This window comes from Festucalex cinctus, chromosome 9, assembly GCF_051991245.1.
Source record: "Festucalex cinctus isolate MCC-2025b chromosome 9, RoL_Fcin_1.0, whole genome shotgun sequence".
Taxonomy (NCBI): Eukaryota; Metazoa; Chordata; class Actinopteri; order Syngnathiformes; family Syngnathidae; genus Festucalex; species Festucalex cinctus.
Window position 1 is genome coordinate 20,755,727 of NC_135419.1, and position 19,103 is coordinate 20,774,829.

Consider the following 19,103-nt stretch of genomic DNA (forward strand, 5'->3'; position numbering starts at 1 on the left):
ATATATATTAAAAAAAAACAAATACTAAAAATTTTAAAACAAAAAACTAAACTAAACTAATAATTTAAAAATTAAAAACCATTCTAACCCTGCATAGTAGCCACATTTTTATATAGTTATCTGTTGTTGTTGCATATTAGTACCCCCCCCCCCCCCCCCTCCGACAACCCGCCCAAACTCCATCAGCAAAATACAAACCAATACAGCCTTAACCAATGTTGGATTCATACAATAGAAAAGAAGCAAAGTGGTCCAATCACACGACGGCTCCCGACAAACTGTCGACACATTGAAACGGTTCCGGCGTGTGTGCGTGTCGGGTGGTCGAGTGCGTTCGCAATTGAGAGGTTGCGCGTGGTGGTCACTTCCTGTCCATTAACGGGATAAAAAGAGCCTCATCAATCAGCCTGCACCTGGTCGCCGCGGTAACCGGGAGATAACCAGCACCACGTGTGTGTGCGGCTCACCTTTGACCCCTGGCAGGAAGACTTTGATTCAATTTGCTGCTGCGTTTTTCAAAACTTGCTGTGCACGCTTTCAACTCGCCGGCAGATCCGATTGCACTTTCAAAGGGAAAGCTCGTCAACAACAGGAACTTTTTTTTTTTTTTTTTTTTTAGGGGTGTTCGGATCAGGGTTTCACGCATGCCAGATCCACCACAACAGCTTGGACTGAAACTCAAAAAGATTTTGCTTCTCTCTCCCACTGGTCGCTGAATCAGTGGAGGTCGGTGTTTGTGGATCTCACTCTGCTTCATCTATCCTGACTTGCTTCCTTTAGTCTTTCCTCTGGTCTCTTGAGGTTTCCCTCATCTGTTGGAATTTAGACGTTTCTGGATCTGTTTTTTGTAACTCCCACTGGTCGCTGAATCAGTGGAGGTTTGTGTTCGTGGATCTCACTCTGCTCCATCTATCCTTCATTCCTTTCTTTAGTCTTTCCTCTGGTCTCTTGAGGTTTCCCTCATCTGTTGGAATTTAGACGTTTCTGGATCTGTTTTTTGTAACTCCCACTGGTCGCTGAATCAGTGGAGGTTTGTGTTCGTGGATCTCACTCTGCTCCATCTATCCTTCATTCCTTTCTTTAGTCTTTCCTCTGGTCTCTTGAGGTTTCCCTCATCTGTTGGAATTTAGACGTTTCTGGAGTCTGTTTTTTGTAACTCCCACTGGTCGCTGAATCAGTGGAGGTTTGTGTTCGTGGATCTCACTCTGCTCATCTATACTTCATTCCTTTCTTTCGTCTTTCCTCTGGTCTTTTGAGTTCTCCCTAATCTGTTGGAATTTAGAGGTTTCTGGGGTTGGTGAAAGAGTCTGTTTTTTTTTACTCTCACTGGTCGCTGAATAAGTGGAGGTCGCTGTTTGTGGATCTCACTCTGCTCCATCTATCCTTCCTTCCTTTCTTTAGTTTTTCCTCTGGTCTCTTCGGGTCTACCTAATCTGTTGGGAATTTAGACATTTCTGGGGTTGGTGAAAAATTTTGGTTTTGTAACTCTGTGGGTGGTAGGTGGTGTCTGGTGTTGGATTTCACTTTGTTCCATCTTTCCTTCCTTCCTTCCTTTCATCCTTCCTCTGGTCTCTTGACAACTTAGTGACTCCGGCGGGAATCTGAAGTATCCGGTTAAAGGGATCCTTGACTCATTGAACAATTTTCAGTAGTGAAAAGTTAATATTTTTGTCCAGAATGAATTTGATAACTTCATTATTTTTCATGTACAATTAATACCTTTAAAAAGTAATTTTTCTACTTGCTGTCGACTGATGATGACATCACCTGCGCTGTGGAAGTAGGTAACGACCAATCATGGCTCACCTGTTTTATGGGGTTGGTCAGCAATCTGAGCCGTGATTGGTTCTGACCTACTTCCTCAGCACAGGTGATGTCCATCATCAGTTAACAGCAAATAGAAAAATTATTTTTTAAAGGTATTAATTGTACATGAAAAATAATAAAGTTACCACATTAATTATAGACAAAATATTAACTTTTTACTGATGAAAATGGTCCAATGAGTCAGCACAAACTGCCTTGTAAAATTAAAATAAATTTAAAAAAAAAATTGGCCGACTGATTGGACCACCACTATTTTTTTTTCTTTAATCCATCAACCTAAAACTATGGGATTAAATTAGGCGATTAAAAAAAATAACAAAGAAGAAAACTACAGAGATAATATAATCTTTAATTTAAAAATAAATAAATACAATAAAATGCACTAACAAAATGATGTGATTTCAGAAATACATAACTGATATAAATATTTTAAATTCTTTTTGGAAGAGTAGAAAAAAAAGCTGCAAGGAAATCCACTTTTGTGGTCCGCACGCCAACATTGAAGCGAACGATTGTTCGCAAGTGCAAAATAGAACGAATGGAATTTTCTGCCAACACGCTGCGGGCCGATCATTTATCGGTGACAGTGCGCTTGCTTGTGTGTGTGCGTGCATGCGAGTCGACGCCACTGCCGCCGGCGCCATCGACAACCGCTCAAACACACACTCTGACCTGCACTTTGCGTGTGTGTGTAATCAGCTTCCAACAACACACTCTGCTGTTGAACACACACACGTAGCGATCAATACCCCGATTGCCCCCCGGAGGCTGCAAACACTCTCGCAGCAAGTGTCAGGACACGCGTGAGCGATGCTTCCAAAGTAACCCAGGAAGCCGAGTCGGCCATGTTTGTCCTCTTAACCCGCTTGTCAACATTGCTGGCCGAGTTACTCCTACAAAATGTAATCTATTACTTTCTATTTGAGTTACGTTGTCCTCTCACGCTCACAAATGTGCACCAAAATGGCTGATATTCACCACGTGGCTTCTTTGGGGTCAAAGCTTTGGACACACCAAAGAAGAACGTTCAAGGTCACAGCAAGGTCAAATGTCACACGAAAAAAATTCTTCATTCTCCAACAATTTTTGTCATCCAATTGTCTCCCTACTTGGTGGACTCATTGTTTATCGCAAACTGCACGGCTGACACATTTTCTTGGCTGGGATTAGCTTCAACCATAAAGATTTCCGTTAAGTCGACATTTACCAGGAACAAGGTTAAAAAAAAAATTAAAAAAAAAAAGGACATACAACAAACCATATTGAGTCATGTGTCAAATTAAAGATCTCGATGAGTGATTTCCATATCTTTAACTGTTTGGGTCACAATATACTTTTATAATCCGATTTTGTACCCAGAAATGTGAATCTCATACTCATTCCCCAACAAGTTTTTATCCAGTTGCCTCCATACTTGGTGGGCTCATTGTTAATTGTAAATTGCATGGCTGACACATTTTTGGCAGGGATCAATTTCAACCTTGAAGATTTCCAATCAGTTGACCTTTACCTAACACGTAGCTCTGCCACTGATATTTACTGATGATGTTTCAGTTTGCGATCTATATTTGAACTGGATTACTGGACTATCACCTCTAAATTGTGGGCCAGTGTCTTGGGGTAAAATTTAGGAAAGTAATCATTAAAAAAAAACAAAAAAAAAACAAAACAAAACACTGCATTGGCCCCAAAATCAGCCGGCCCACTGGGCATTTTCCCTCTATGCCAGATGGCCAGTCCAGCCCTGAAAATAGACATATAACAAACCACATCGAGTCACGTATCAAATTAAAGGTCTTGATAAGGGTGTTCCATATCTTTAACTGTTTTGGTCACAAAACACTTTTATGACAACTTTTTACCCAAAAATGCATCCCACATCATTTTAAATAGTCATCTGTCAATATTTTCTTTGTGTCTTTTGTGTAATTGTTGATTGCTTACATCAAAACGTGATGGACGTATATTATAATTCTGTTTTAAGTTTTTTCAGCTGTTACTTTAAAGCGTGCTCTCCCAACAAATCACATCTGCTCTAAAATCTGACTTTATGCGGGGAACTTTTGGCATCTCTTGGGCGGCAACAAATTAAATAAATACAAGCAAGCAGCCAAATGACGTTACACTTGAAAGGCATCCTGGGAAATGTACCAAAAGAAAAAAAAAATTGTAATTTGCTTGTTTGTTTGTTTTTTTGTCCTTAAAGTGCATCCCAGGCAGTGAGACCAGCCTGAATAAACTCACAAACGCGCGCACACACACGCGCGGTTCCACATCCTGTCAATTGTCAGTCGTCTGCCTGTCAGTCACTAAGTGATGACACCGCATACCGCCGCAGTAAAACAAAGGAGTCAGGAGAGACAACAGACACACACGCACGCATCAACACACGTGCGCACACGCGCGCACACGCATGCCAGCAAAAGAAGGTCAAAGCAGGATTTTGAGTTTAGGGTGAAGTCAAGCCCTGTAAATGTTTTCGGCTTGTTGTCGTTGCCGTGCGGCGTTTGAACGTGCAAATGCGAGCGCCAGCAACAGAATGCAAATGAAAAGCGCTTGTTAGTGGCTTTACTTTGCGTCCAAGTGAAAGAGATGCAGATGAATGTGGGCGAGCGAGTGAGCGGCCTTGACGCTTGAATCTCTCTCAGAGCGTCAAGAAGAAGAAGAAGAACAAAAAAAAATCAAACTGAAAGCAATTAAAGCTGCGATCTGCACAGATTGCTATTTTGTGGCCAGTCATCAAACTTCGCCTACATGCAATGATCGAAAGTCAAATTATTTGCGATTCAGCGTTGTCCATCTGTCCGGTATGTGTGCTTCAAATTTTAGCAGAAATCAGACAAAAGCTGGGGACACAATCATACATTTGAACATATGGTAGGGCACAACTGAGCCAAAATTCTCCAATTCAAAGCAAATGGCTTTCATGTGTCTTTTGTTTTTTGTGGGTCCACTTGTGAGGAACATGTCTACCAAATTTCATGTTACAAACCCAAACTAGCTTCAAAACCATTCAAAGATCCCTGGATGACCAGTTCAAACCAAAATGGCTGACTTCCTGTGTCTTTTCAAACATGGCTTCTTGAGACTTTTTTGTGGGTCTACTCATGATGGACGTTCCTTCCAAGTTTGATGTTGCTAAGTCAAACTAGCTTCGGGGGCTGGATTTTCAAAAATTATTTTAGGGTTTAAGGACCCTGGACATAACCCTAACATGGACTGTTCAAATCAAAATGGCTGACTTCCTGTGTCTTTTCAGACATAGCTTCTTGAGACGTTTTTGTGGGTCTACTCATGATGGACATGCCTACCAAGTTTGATGTTGCTAAGTCAATGTAGCTTCGGGGGCTAGATTTTCGAAACTATTTTAGGGTGCAAAAATCACTGGACATAACCCTAAAAATGGCCAGTTCAAACCAAAATGGCTGTCTTTTCAGCCATGGCTTCTTGAGACTTTTTTGTGGGTCTACTCATGATGGACATGCCTACCAAGTTTGATGTTGCTAAGTCAATGTAGCTTCGGGGGCTGGATTTTCAAAACTATTTTAGGGTGCAAAAATCACTCGAAATAACCCTAAAAATGGCCAGTTCAAACCAAAATGGCTGACTTCCTGTGTCCTTTCAGACATGGCTTCTTGAGTGTCCTTTCAGACATGGCTTCTTGAGCATTTTTTGTGGGTCTACTCATGATGGACATTTTTACCAAATTTCATGTTCCTGAGTAAAATTGGCTGAGTTGGCTGAATTTTCAAAATAAAAGCTACTGCAGTTTAAAAAAATGTTCTGTTTACGCCGGTAGCATAGACTGACTCTAAATGATCTCAAATGAGATCCAATGATTGCTTTTTGTGCTGTCATGGATGTGGCAACTGACTAAATATTGATCATTTTTGTGTCATGATTTGTTCTGGTGGCAGAAAAACAAAAAGTACCGAGGTCAGAGTTAGCTTCACGGCATTAGCGTGACTGACACTAAGTGACCAAAATGAGCTATAATGGGCCTGAGAGTGTTACCTTGGTCACCGCAGTTAAAAGGCAGTCACACTTCCAAGCAAAATTGTTTCCAGGTGGAACGTTAAACATTTTTTTGTGAACATTCAAAAGATTTTTCAGTCTTGGTGTACGATCACGCGTCGAGCTAATATTGCGTCAAAACAATGTGAAAAACACGTATTTAGCATTTGGCAGCGACAAGGATGGTGCTGTTGAATCAGTTAGCATTTAAGCGGCACAAAAAATGAGCACTAGCAAGCACGCTCGGTCAATTAGGTCAGTCAATCAGTCAGTCAGTTGAGTGTGAGCTCAGCAAACATGGCCATTGATTGATACAAGTGGGGAGGGCGAGTGGTGGCATTGGCGGGTGTTGGGGGGGAGGGGTGACCTAGCCCCTTCCACATAGATTTTCTGCTAAACTAATATACATTTGTAGACAGCCATCTTCCACTCATCATAATTTTCGAGTTTCTAATTTAGCCTAGGTAAGCATCTTTTACGCTAAGTGACTGTGCTATTGTTGCTAATTTAGCCATATTACTTTATTCTGCCAATCAGGCCAATCGCCCGAGATAGATGCTAACCTGTTACTCGCATCAAGAAAATACGCCCTTTTTATTTTTATTGTCCAACTAACATGACGCGGCCTGCTAGTCAATGATTTAGCCCAAGATGACACAAAGCATGAGATATCCATCTGACGCTAACTGCCGCACTAGGTAAATATTCACATTCCTCAAACCCAAAACGTCCCAACAACAAGCTTATCTTTCCCCACCAAACGACCCAGAATGCCTTGCGGCAAACACATCGCCTCGCCGAGCAGGGAGGCGTGAAGGAAGCTTTTAAGCTGTCGTCACGGCGACACGTAGTCGCCTCGGGATGTATGCTAGCATAACGCGCGTGTGTGTGTGTGCATTTGTGTCAGCGAGGACACGCCCTCCCTTTTAGTGTTGCCACGGTAACGGCTGCAACGGACAAAAGCGTTTCAGTTGTCAGCTTGTCAGTGTTCCCGTCATCACCTTTTACTTTAGCGGCCATAAAAAATTTTTTTAAAAAAAGTATAAAAAGTGGCAAAAGTGAAGAAGTGGTGTGATAAACTTTTCACACGAAAAATGGAAATGAGAAACTTTTGAGTGACTACTCACAACTTTGCGTAGTGATCCCACAGACTAGTTCAATCTTAGTTTCAGATTATTATTTTTTTGGCTCTAATTTTTTTTTTTTGGGGGGGGGGGGATAAGTTGGTATCAATATGTATACTATGCTATATTAATCAAAATCACAAAATACATTTTTGGAAACACATACAGCTATCTGAGATTTTACTGTTTTTTGACTCGGAAGACTACAAGACGGGTGACCAATCGTTCTACTTTTTCCTTTACATTTGATTGATCTTGAGGTCGGGCAGAGTGCCGTGTTTTTTTTTTTTTTCGGAAATGAAAATATGGTCACCCTAATTACTAAAAATAAATAAATAAATAAATAAATAAATATAATCTGATAAAAACGCAAAGAAATTCTCATACGATTTCAACTTATTTTCTGGAAAGCCAAGAGACTGTCAGCAAAATATTACATCTTTGAAAAATCCATATTTTTTCCTGAAAAATGTGTTTTTATTCTTAAAAGTCATGAGAGTTATATTACTTAAAAAAAGGCATTTTACTAGAAAATTTGTTTTAACACCATGATATTTAAAACTACTTCGTAAAAAAATGATTATTTTCCCCGTCAAATTTCATCAAAATAAAGCTACCTTTACATAATTTGATTTTTTTTTCCTGCTAAGTTTTCCTTGTAGAATACAACTGTTAAATATAATAGCTTGAAAAATACTTTCGTGAGATTTTCTCAAAACATAAGAAATATTTAAAAATAAAAATACATTGTAAAAAGAATATTGTCTTAAAAATTCTTTAGAAACTAGACTAAGTGCAATTTCCGGAGAAATTGCGTGGGAATGCTGAATGCTAATAGCTGAATGCTAAGATTTGAATGCATGTGGAATGCTGATGAAGTAAATTGAGGGATAAATTTTGAAATTATGACCTCCTGGTTACTGACAAAGCGCTTTACCAACTGTGCCACCGAGCAGTATTAGACACCTGGTAATGATGATAAGTTATACTGTGTGTATGGAAATAGAGGTGGAAAGTGATACTAAATGTTAAATGTCTGTCCCATTGAAAATGAATGGAGAAAAGTTGATATTACATGTTAAATTGTGCAAATACTGTAAGTACTGTGGAATCAGATGATATATACCAGGGAGGCATGAATTTTTCGAAGCTAGTTGAAAATGGAACAATGCAAATTGGAAGTATTATGTGGGAGTTGTTATGCGGCAAAAAAAAAGTGTGGAGAATAAAAATCACAATAACATGTAGGAATGCTTCAACATTTCCACAACTAGACAAAGTGAAATTTCTGCAGAAATTTCATGGAAATGCTGGAAGCTAAATGCGAATAAAATATTTCCCAAACGAGATTGGAACCAAGACACTTACATGTCTCCGTTATGCCAGGCAAAATTTAACATGTGAGCCAACTTGGCTTGTTGAAAATCACGGCTAATGGCTGTTTTATATGTAAAAATGTTATCTGAAAGTACCCTCCATTCATTTAGATGGAAAAATAAAATTCACGCAATAGCGCCACCTTGGCATGCAGTACCTGCCATTCATTTAGATGGAAATGTGGAACTAAGTTAGTTGGTATACATGTAATCACAGCATAATTACCATGCATACATTTGCAATGTACAATCGGAGATGGGATTCAAACCCGTGATCTCCTGGTTACTGGACAATGCATTTTACCAAGTGCGCCACTGAGCAGTATCACAGAGCTGGTAATGATGAGAAGTTGTATGTATGGAAGGGGGCGTGGAAAGTGGGACAGAAAAAGTTCAATGTCATTCCCATTGAAAATGAATGGGGAAAAGTTGATGTTTAACATTAAATTGTGCGAAAACTGTAAGTACTGTGAAATCAGACGATATATTCCCAAATTGGCATGAATTTTTGAAGCAAGTTGAAATATGAATGGTGTAAATCGGAAGTATTATGTTAGAGTTATTACACGGCAAAAAAAGTGTGGTGAATAAAAAGCTGAATAACGTGTGAATGCTTTTTCAGCATTCCCACAATGAAGCGTAGACGCACTTCCTGTTTTTCTTTTTTTCTAGCTGCTGTTCCACTCCAAGTAATTTTTTGATAATCATGTTGCTGTTTGAATACACAACACGGACACACACACACACGCACAAACTACACACGCACTGCAAACAAGCGAGACTCAAGACTTTTGTTGACTCGTGTTTGGCGGTTTGCGTGGAGGATTTAATGTGCAATTCCACACGAAACCTTTGGGGGCAAATCACAACAGTCAACAAACGAGTAAGAAGGAAAACAAAGAAGAAGAAGAAGAAGAAGAAGAAGAAGAAGAAGAAGAAGAAGAAGAAGAAGAAGAAGAAGAAGAAGAAAAAGCAGAAGAAATGTGACAGGAAAATGCGACCTCAATCCTCCACTAACTTTGGGCCAGATTACGCTCAGACACTAATCCCAGACTTTTTGCAATGTCTTCTTTCCTTCCTTCCTTATTTTGGTCTTGTTTGGATGCCAGACTTCAAGTTAAAATTGTACAAATTGAAAAAACAACTTCCATTTCTTTTTTAAAAAACTAAAAAAGTGATCAATTTCCCCATAAAATGTTTTTTTTTTCTTTTCTAAAAAAAAAAAAAAAAATCCTTTATTGTTAGTTTGCAACTTTTTATCCATAATATATCTTTCTTGGAAAATGTCACCAAAACATTAATAAATTGGGATTTTTTTTTAATTAGAAAAAATACTGTTAGAAAAAAAAAAAAAAAATAAAAAAAAAATAAAAAATCCCGCATTGGATTATAATAAGGGTGGGAACCTCTGGCTACCTCACGATACGATACGATATGCAATACAAGGCTAACGATAACGATTATCTCACGATATGACGATACCACAATTATCGATATATTGCTCAGAAAATAAATCCACGATAAACTACGATAAAACTAATCATACAATAATAATAATAATAATAATAATAATAAATAAAATAATCAAAAAATAAATACATATCAATAAATAATAATATACATAATAAAAATACTTAATATTATAATACAAATTATATATATATATATATATATATATATATATATATATATATATATATATATATATATATATATATATATATATATATATATAAACAAAAATATACAAATTTGCATGACATATAAAATTATTTAAAAACAAATGTTTGTTTTTCTAAATACAATAATAATTTTAAATACAAATAAAAAAATGTCATCAAAAAATTTAACTTTTCCTAGAAAAAAAAAATTCTCCCTTTTTATGAAAACTGTGACCTTATTTTCGCACAAATTACTCTCTTCCCTGGAAACTGACAACTTCATCCTTATACTGTAAGATTACAACTGAGTTTGTAAAATATCCGTCTGATTTAATTGCATAAGATGTACGAGTGTAAAAAGTTATATGAGTGATACGAACGTGCGAGTTAATAGGGCGACCTCAATCCCGCGCTAACCTCCTGCCAGATTACGCGTAGCCAGATGCTAATCCCGACATTTCCCCACATTTTGGTTCCCATCTTCCCTTCCTTGCTTTTTTTCTTGCTTAAGCATTTTGGATTTCGAGCGGTGTATCTTCTTCTTCACTCGACCAGCGGAAGCTCCTCAAATCATTTCCAAATTCAAATCATGACAAGGAGAACCAAAAAAAAAAAAAAAAGGAAATGAAAGGATGAAGATGCGAGGTCAAATGCGGGATTAGCGCCCAACAGATGTCGACACACGCGCAAACGTTAAGAGCCGGGCTAAAGTGCTCCTTAAATGCTGCAGTTAACTAATCTCGCGCGTAACCTGCTGGCAAACAGGAAATGTAACTCCATTTTAAAATGTATTCATTCTATAATGTACACAAAAATACGGGCATCACACTATTGAAGTTATTGCACATTGTAAACATTCACATGAGCAAGATGTGCAAATAAAAAAAGACAGAAGCTGATTTTTTTTAAATCTTTAAATTTGACAAATGTTTTTTGTGTATAAGACGCTAGCAAAAGTCATGTGACTGGACAGCAGCAGTAAAACTACTTGGGACTCCTAGTGGCGACTTCTTTGACTACAAGTTGTCATTTCTACAGGTACAAATCAGGACTTTTACAGAAACTAATTTACACTTCTTTCTCCAGGTACATTTTTATTGTATTTTTTTACGTACAAGTTTTTTTTTTATGTACATTTTTTTTTTTACGTCCAATTTTTTTTGCGTACAATTTTTTTTTATGTATAGATTTTTTTTACATCAATTTTTTTACGTATTTTTTTGTACACATTTTTTTTTATCGGTACATTTTTTTTTTACAGATACAAATCACAACTTTTACAGATACAAATTTATACTTTTTTCTACAGGTACATTTTTTTTTATAAGTTACTTTTACTTGTATTGTATTATTGTATATTATTGTATTGTATTATGATTCCAAATTTTATAATTTGCCATTTTTTCCCAAAAGTAACTTTACTCTCATAAGAGGATTTTTTTTTTAATTGAAAAATTACAAACTTGATATATATATATATATATATATATATATATATATATATATATATATATATACATATATATATATATATATATATATATATATAACTTTATTCTCCTTAGATGACACTTCTGTTAATTGAATAAAATAAAATTCTGCTTTAATCGGTAGGAATGCAACTTTATTCTTTTAGGATTCCAAATTTTATCCAGGAAACATCTGATGTATTTTTTGTAAAAAAAAAAAAAAAAAAAAAACTGATATGATTGAACTCCATCCATTCACTTTTACAAAAAAACAAACAAACATGTTTTTTCCTGCAAAGAAAAAAGCTAATTTATTTTAATATGAAACTTGTTTGACATTTTCCATCCTCAGAGAAAGGATGGAAGTGCGGAAGCAGCTTATTTTGAGTGTGTCATTAGCCCGTTAGCATGTTAGCGTGACCGCAGCTGCTGCCAAATTTGTTGCTGCTGGAGCCGCTCAGTCGTTCGCTCGCTCGCTCGGTTGGGGTCAATCTACTTCTTTATCGCCTGCAGATAAAATGACTTTTAGCACGAGGCCGCATGAGCAAAACAAAACCACGAGTGTGTCGTCGTGACAAAAAATAAAAGCAGCGCAAATTTGTGGGTGGCCATGTGAGAGCATCAAAGAACTCTTTCACTGCTAAACGACAGGAAAAGTCTTCTTTTCTCTCTCTCAAAAAAAAATTTTTTAAAAATAGGGCACTTTTGATAAGATTCAGCTGTTTTTTTAACGGGTATTCTCTTGAGGTGGGAACCGGGGGGCACCTCACGAAACGATACAATATGCCATACAAGGCTGACGATAACGATTATCTCACAATATGACGATACCACCATTAAGCGATAGATTGCTCAGGTAATAAATCCACTATAAGCTACAATAAAACTAAGAAGAAAATAATAATAATAATAATAATAATGCATACATACATACATAAAAAAAAAAAAAAAAATTATATTATAATATAAATAAATGTAAATATAACATAAATAGATAATATAATATCTAAATATATATTATATATAAAAAATATAAATTAAAAACACAATAAATAATAAATAAATAACCATAAAAATAAATAAAAAATAAGAATTCATATTATAATAAAAATAACATAAATAAATGTAACTATAACATAAATAGATAATATAATATATTAATATATAAATTATAATCAAAAGTAAAAAATAAAACATGTATAAAAAATAAAAATAAATAATATATATATATATAATAATAATAAAACTAAGCTGATGAGTCTTCTTCACCTGAAGACTTGCGTCCATTTCCCTGCCACTCTTACAAGGCGCTCCCCCTAGTGGTCCGCCAAGTAATTGCTCAACAAGTCATGAACAATGTAGCCGTTCTAGTGGCTGTATATTAACTACAAATATTGCGATACTTGCGTCGGCGTATCGATAATCTAACGGGTCTCACGATTTATCGCAATATCGATATATCGTCTCACACCTAGCATTCTCAGAGTTGATCATTTTGACCTCACAAAATTATGTCTTGAAAATTATGATTATGATTGTGATTGTTTTCTTTAAAAAAAAATTCCTTACAGAATAAAAAAAATAAAAAATCCTAAAAAATAAAATGTAATCTCAGAAGTTGGCAATTTTTTTTTCCAAAAGCCTGAGTTTTTCTTCAAAAATATACCTGAAGACGAAATCAAGATTAGCATGTGTGCTAGCAAGCAATTGTCGCTGCCGCGTGTTAGCATCTGGCAAACAAAGCAAAACTTAAGACATGGAAATATCCTCCATGTGACACACAAACTAACCATTTTTTTCTTGTTATTTTTCCTCATGTGTTGCAGCATGTGGCCGCTGCTTGCGTGTTCTCCCACACACGGAGCAGCAGCTGGACCGCTTCTGACCTTTAACCCCACCTACAGGTACGCCGGTGCACTGACCTCCGCCTCTGCAGACGAACAACACCTGCTAACACCGACACCTGCACGCACGCTAACTTGTTTTGCTGCCCTCGAGGGGAGCCGATACTTTTCCTTACTTCTGACATTGACTAACACTAACTTGTTTTGTTTTTTCCCTGTACTTTGTGATCCACTAGTTTTCACATCACTGTTTTTAACAGCTTTTAAGACTTAAATCACATTTAATCTTGCTGTTTTTTTTTCATCATGATGAGTAGCGTGTTAGCTCGCTAACTTAACAGTGGCATGTGTAGCATCCAAAGCTAACGTTAGCTAGGATATTATGGTCGCGAGTTCAAGCAGATACATGCTAATGTGGAAACACCACGTTAGCATGTTGCTAATCAATCAGCATGAAAACCGTGTTAAAGATTGACAGGTGACATCGTGAAATCATAAAAAAATAATCAAATCTGTATGTGTGCGCGTGCGCCTCATGCGGTTTTTCCATTCCACCCTAACTTGTTTGCTACCCTCAAGGTAGAGTAGCATGTTAGCTCGCTAACTTAACACTGGTATGTGTAGCATCCAAAGCTAACATTAGCTAGCATATTATGGTCGCGAGTTCAAGCAAATATATGCAAAATGTGGAAACACCACGTTAGCATGTTGCTAATCAGTCAGAATGAAAACCGTGTTAAACAGACAGGTGACATTGTGAAATCGTAAAAAAATATATGTATATAATCTGTATGTTTTACTTGTTTGCTACCCTCAAGGTAGAGTAGCATGTTAGCTCGCTAACTTAACACTGGCATGTGTATCATCCAAAGCTAATGTTAGCTAGCATATTATGTTCACAAGTTCAAGCAAATATATGCAAAATGTTAGCATGTTGCTAATCAATTGGCATGGAAACCGTGTTAAAGATTGACAAGTGACATCGTGAAATCGTAAACGAATCAAATCTGTATGTGTGTGCGTGCGTACGCCTCAGGCGGGTTTCCGTTCCACTTCGCTTGTTTTGTTTGGAGCAGGTGGCACCGCACATGCAACATGCACATGCTGACAAAATGATGTTTGTTATTTTGTGTCGTTTCTGGACCCACACAGACACACGCAAAAACACACACACAGACCCACATGCACTTTTTGAAATGTAAGGTGTCACTTGGTGAGGGCGTAAAGTGATATTTTGGATGAAAAGTTAGTTTTAGGGTACAGTGCGAAGACGTGGTCGGAGTTGGGTTTGTGTTTGGCTGTAAAGTTGCTGGTTCTTGGCTGGATAGTTTTGTTGGTATGTTGTTGGTTGTAGGCTGTAAACTAGACTTCAGTGGTAGATTCTCGGGTGTAAAGTTGGTCCTAGGGAGTATGAAAGTGTTGTTTCTTGACTGTAAGGTCTGTAGTATGCAAGGTTACTTGAGTGAACTAAAACTAACGGAAAAACTATTTGTTAACGAAATACAATAAAAACGAAAATGCTTTTTAACTCTTTTACTGCCACACGTTATCAAAAAAAAAAAAAAAAAAAAAAAAAAAAAAAAAAAAACTAACTCCCAGTGCCAACCGATTTTGAGCATTTTAACTCATCTTTCAAGGCAAACAGAATATTGTGTGCTTTTACTACATATGAAAAGTACCATATGAAAGATCGCATTCCATTCTTTCATTAGAGAAAAAAAAAAGTATGTTTCTACCTTATGGCGGCATACATCATGATTTTACGAATCGTTATTAAACGTTTTTGGTGGTCAAAAAAAAGTTAAAACGAAAACTAACTACATTTTATGTTTACAAAAGTATAATTATAGCAAAAATGTCCTTGGTTTTAGTCTTTGGTAATTAATTGAATGCATGAGCCTTTGGGGATGATTTTAAATATAATTTTAAGTTGATTTATTTTTATATTAACCGTTGGAATGGAGTATATGCCACGGGAGAGGCGGGACGTGATTTTGCACAACAGTTTGTTTCCGGTCCGGGTTGCGAACGCGCAACCGAGGGGCACAAAGTCGGAAGCACAAGTATTTTTGACGCAGCCCACACGTGGCAAACCGAATCGGAAACAAACTGATGTGCTAAAACAGTCCCGCCTCTTCCGTGGCATATACCCCATAAGGACATTTGAAAGTGTGTCACACAGAAGTGACGTCGTCTAGCAACAGCCAATAGAAAAACACCTTCAGATGACATCGCTCCCATGCTGTTTTTTAAATATTGCGCACAAGTAATACACATTTATAATAATAATAATAATAATAATAATAATAATAATAATAATAATAAACAAAAAACGACAACTAATCCTGAAACTAAGCATTTATTAAAGAACTAAAACTCATTAAAACTAACAGAACCACCCTGAAAACTAATTAAAACTAGTAATATGTCACACACTGGGTATTATTTAATATTATTATTATTATTATTTACCTTATTTTGGTTTGATAGTGCAGTGATACTTGACTTCCATCTTGACTCATGATGATGACGGTGTGTTCAGGAACGCTCGGTTCCCACGTGGCAAACTTGTGTTTGTTTTGTCATGGTTGGAAGAGGAAGCGAGTCGCACAAAAACGCCATTGTGGACGACCACACGCACATATATAGCCCAGCTCAGCCCCACCGGCTGTCAATCTAATGTGTTCCAACATGAAGTCTAACGACACTTGACTAGTGACATGCTAACAAGTTCCCCGCTAGTGCCTCTCTTGACTCCAAACGCTTCTGACCGCGTCAAGCTGAACGCATCAGCTCTATAAGGACGCTAGCAGAAAAAAAAAGGACAACAAGGATTTGTTTATGTTTACGTTTCATCCAACGTCATCATGTGCGTTTCAAGCGGCATCCACTGTGTGAAGTGAAGCAAGTGTATCTTTCCGGTTAAATTTGGTTCTTGGGTTTACAACGGTTTCGAGCATCTCAGAATCGGCAAAGTGTTCTAAGGTTTGTTTTTTCTTTTGTAAAGATAGCGACTAAGGGGTCTCGAGCACATTTTGTCGAGTGACTTCACATGAACTCGAAAACGACACGCCGCCATGCTGTCACGTGTCTGCATGCGTGTGTTTGTGAGTCAACACAAACGCATGCACGCGCAGGTCAGCGTGTTGCCATGGCGACGGTTAATTGCTCCATCAGAACGGACTGCTAATGTGGAGTCCGTTTGTGTGTTATCGACGTGTTTGTGTCGTTGATTGTGTGTTTGTGTTATGACGACATGAAAGCGTGACACTTATGGAGATAAAATGTTTTGCGCTTTTAGTAATTAGTGTCTCTACTTTACCCCATAAATGATCAATATGAGTAATAATAAAAACAATTAATTGTAGCTTTTGTTGTGGCAAATGTGTTCTTTTTATCGTGTGAAAAAGTCTACACACCCCTGTTAAAATACTAGGTTTTTGACAAAAAAAAAAAAAAAAAAAGCTAAATAGGGTTGGGAACCTGTGGGAACCTTGTCCTCACGATCTGCGATACAAGGCTGACTAATCTATGATAAAACTAATCCTAAAATAATAATAATAATGATATTAATAATATAAATAATAAATAAAATAATAAAATAAGTATCATTAAATAAAAATAAATAAATAATAATAAAAAACAATAATAATAAAAAATAATTCATATTATAATAAAAATAATATAAATAAATGTAAATATAATATAAATACATAATATAATATATAAATATATATAAAAAAATTAATAAATTACTGCGATTGGCTGGCAACCAGTCCAGGGTGTACCCCGCCTCCTGCCCAAAGCCAGCTGAGATAGGCTCCAGCACCCCCCGCGACCCTTGTGAGGATTAAGCGGTCAAGAAAATGGATGGATGGAATAATAAATTATATAATAATAATAATCATCGTAATAAAACTAAGCTAATGAGTCTTCTTCGCCTGAAGACTGGCGTCCATTTCCATGCCACTCTTATGAGGCGCTCCCACAAGTGACCCCCAAGTAATTGCTTAACAAGTCATGAACAATGGAGCAGTTATAGTGGCTATATATTAACTACAAATATTGCGGTACTTGCGTAGACGTATCGATAAACTATTGGGAGACAAAGTATCACGATTTATCACAATATCGATATATCATCACATTCCTAAGGATAAATCTTTTTAAAACTTCTCTCGCCATTTGAACTTGGACCTGTATAACTCCATCCAGCCATCCATTTTCTGGCCCGCTTGCTTCTCACAAGGGTCGCAGGGGCCGCTGGAGCCTATCCCAGCTGGCTATGGGCAGTAGGTGGGGTACACCCTGAACTGGTTGCCAGCCAATCGCAGCATGTATACCTCCATAAAAAAAATAAAAATTAAAAAACTCTTTGGGGGGTCAATTGGCATAAAACTGTATACATATATATATATATATATATATATATATATATATATATATATATATATATATATATATATATATATATATATATATATATATATGTATATATATATATATATATATATATATATATTCTGCAAGTGTTAGCTCATGCACATGAATGGACCTTATCAACAGGCCACAAAATCAAACAGCGACTCCAGTTATTTTTTTTTCCTTTGAAGTGCAAAATTGAATTTTAAGACTTGTGAAGAAGCCAAATGAGGATTAATTTCCTTATTTGAAGAAATTAATAATTTGACAAAATCTCATTTAAAACAAGCATGAATACATATAAAAAAAAATCCAATTAATCTAATCTCATCTAATTACTGCTTTGCGATGCTGAAATGTTAAAAAAACAAAACATTTGATCTCCAACATGTGAAAGATGGAAATGAAAACGTCACCTGCACCGTCACCAGCGTCAGCTTCATCACCCTCACCATCATCTTCCTCATCAAGCAAAATGAGTGAAAGCACACAGACGAGCGCCACAAGCAATCACATTGAAGCATGTTTATTGAAATGAAATATGCTTTGGTAAAACAACAACAAATAATAATAATAATAAAGGATACAAACATCCATGTACATGAAGTTCAAGCAGTGAACAAGAAGAGGAACATCAACAACACTGGGAAATGAGTGCAAAGCGTGTGTGTGTGTGTGTGTGTGTGTGTGTGCCTTTGGTTTGTCAATGCGTGTGAAGATCATACAGTGAATCACGCACACACAATCATGACTATATATCATGTAGTGTATTTACAGGGTGTGACAATAAAGAAACGAGACTGACTAAATGCTAACGAGCTTCTGTGAGTCTTGTGGCACATCTGGCAACGATTACGCAAAATATTGTCTTTTTTTTTTTTTCACATTTTCCGGCTTTTGCTTATAAGGCATATACGTCAAATAAAAGTAGGTCAAAATAAAGGTTGCAGTGCATTTTATGATCAACCATAAATATCAGCCAACATTGCGAAAAAAACAACAAAAAATTGAAGCAGTCTCGTGTCTTTATTATCCTACGTGGTCTTGATTTGATTGTCCGTCCTTGTTCTTGTTGTACTTTTGACAGCCTGACCAGAAGCCAAGAACAACTTCTCTCTCACACACGCACACATTCATCACACGCTGAGGACATGAAATAGAACAAGGCACTGTGGGTAATAAACAAAGGCCAACATCACCCACCGAGAGTCTGTGCAAACTGTTTGACTTTTTTTGAAAACTGGTCTGATTGCCACGACCATTCCTCACTTTTCATTTCAAAACAAGCAAATAAAAGTCTTTCAACCATACAAAAGACGGGAGCAGAAAATGGAGAAAAAAAACAAAACAAAATAACAACAACAGA

The 19,103-nt window shown here is 36.8% G+C and overlaps 1 protein-coding gene across 3 annotated transcripts in view; it reads right to left on the reverse strand.

Moving 5' to 3' along the window:
- The window catches only part of LOC144025769 (protocadherin-1-like), a 148,213-nt gene that overhangs the window by 102,872 nt on the left and 26,238 nt on the right, over positions 1-19,103 (reverse strand). The gene's annotated exons all lie outside the window — the stretch shown is intronic.